This window comes from Lithobates pipiens, unplaced genomic scaffold (assembly GCF_037356315.1).
Source record: "Lithobates pipiens isolate NorthernLeopardFrog02 unplaced genomic scaffold, aLitPip1_a1.2 Scaffold_102, whole genome shotgun sequence".
Classification (NCBI taxonomy): domain Eukaryota; kingdom Metazoa; phylum Chordata; class Amphibia; order Anura; family Ranidae; genus Lithobates; species Lithobates pipiens.
In genome coordinates this window covers 91,412-93,240 of record NW_027507689.1, presented here as the reverse complement: position 1 = coordinate 93,240, position 1,829 = coordinate 91,412, and positions in this window count along the sequence as shown.

The window sequence follows — 1,829 nt, the reverse complement described above, 5'->3', positions numbered from 1 at the left end:
GGGGCACTGTGTGTGTGGAGGAGGGGCGCTGTGTGTGCGGAGGAGGGGCGCTGTGTGTGCGGGGAAGGGGCGCTGTGTGTGCGGAGGAGGGGCGCTGTGTGTGCAGAGGAGGGGCACTGTGTGTGCGGAGGAGGGGCGCTGTGTGTGCGGGGAAGGGGCGCTGTGTGTGCGGAGGAGGGGCGCTGTGTGTGTGGAGGAGGGGCGCTGTGTGTGCGGAGGAGGGGCGCTGTGTGTGCGGGGAAGGGGCGCTGTGTGTGTGGAGGAGGGGCGCTGTGTGTGCGGAGGAGGGGCGCTGTGTGTGTGGGGGGAGAGGGGCACTTTGTGTGTGTGCGAAGAAGGGTCGCTGTCTGTGCGGGGGAGGGGCTCTGTGTGTGTGTGCGGGGGAGGGGCGCTGTCTGTGCGTGTGCGGAGGAGGGGCGCTGTGTGTGTGTGTGTGTGCATGGGGAAGGGCGCTGTGTGTGTGCACGGGGGAGGGGCTTTGTGTGTGTGCGCGGGGGAGGGGCGTTGTGTGTGTGCGGGGGAAGGGCGCTGTGTGTGTGCGGAGGAGGGGCGCTGTGTGTGCGGGGGAGGGGCGCTGTGTGTGTGTGTTTGCGGGGGAAGGGCGCTGTGTGTGTGTGTGTGTGTGTGGGGGGAGAGGGGCACTTTGTGTGTGTGCGGGGGAGGGGCGCTGTGTGCGCGGAGGAGGGGCGCCGTGTGTGTGTGTGCGGGGAAAGGGCGCTGTGTGTGTGTGTGTGTGTGTGTGCACGGGGGAGGGGCGTTGTGTGTGCGCGGGGGAGGGGCGTTGTGTTGCGCGGGGAGGGGCGTTGTGTGCGGGGGGAGAGGGGCACTTTGTGTGTGCGGGGGAGGGGCGCTGTGTGTGTGTGTGGGAGGGGAGGGGCGCTGTGTGTGTGTGTGTGCGGGGGAGGGGCTCTGTGTGTGTGCAGAGGAGGGGCGCTGTGTGTGCAGAGGAGGGGCGCTGTGTGTGTGGGGGAGGGGCGCTGTGTGTGTGGGGGGAGAGGGGCACTTTGTGTGTGTGCGTGTGTGCGGGGGAGGGGCGCTGTGTGTGCGGAGGAGGGGTGCTGTCTGCGCGTGTGCGGGGGAGGGGCACTGTGTGTGTGTGCGGGGGAGGGGTGCTGTGTGTGTGTGTGTGTGTGGGGGGGCGCTGTGTGTGCGGAGGAGGGGCGCTGTGTGTGCGGAGGAGGGGCGCTGTGTGTGCGGAGGAGGGGCGCTGTGTGTGTGGAGGAGGGGCGCTGTGTGTGCGGAGGAGGGGCGCTGTGTGTGTGGAGGAGGGGCGCTGTGTGTGCGGAGGAGGGGCGCTGTGTGTGCGGGGGGAGAGGGGCACTTTGTGTGTGTGCGAAGAAGGGTCGCTGTCTGTGCGGGGGAGGGGCGCTGTGTGTGTGGAGGAGGGGCGCTGTGTGTGCGGAGGAGGGGCGCTGTGTGTGCGGGGGGAGAGGGGCACTTTGTGTGTGTGCGAAGAAGGGTCGCTGTCTGTGCGGGGGAGGGGCGCTGTGTGTGTGTGTGGGGAGAGAGGGGCACTTTGTGTGTGTGCGTGTGTGCGGGGGAGGGGCGCTGTGTGTGCGGAGGAGGGGCGCTGTGTGTGTGTGGGGGGGGGGGGAGTGGTGCTGTGTGTGCGGGGGAGGGGCGCTGTGTGTGTGTGTGTGTGTGTGTGCACGGGGGAGGGGTGTTGTGTGTGCGCGGGGAGGGGCGTTGTGTGCGGGGGGAGAGGGGCACTTTGTGTGTGTGCGTGTGTGCGGGGGAGGGGCGCTGTGTGTGTGTGTGCGGAGGAGGGGCGCTGTGTGTGTGGGGGGAGGGGCTTTGTGTGTGTGCGGGGGAGGGCGCTGTGTGTGCGG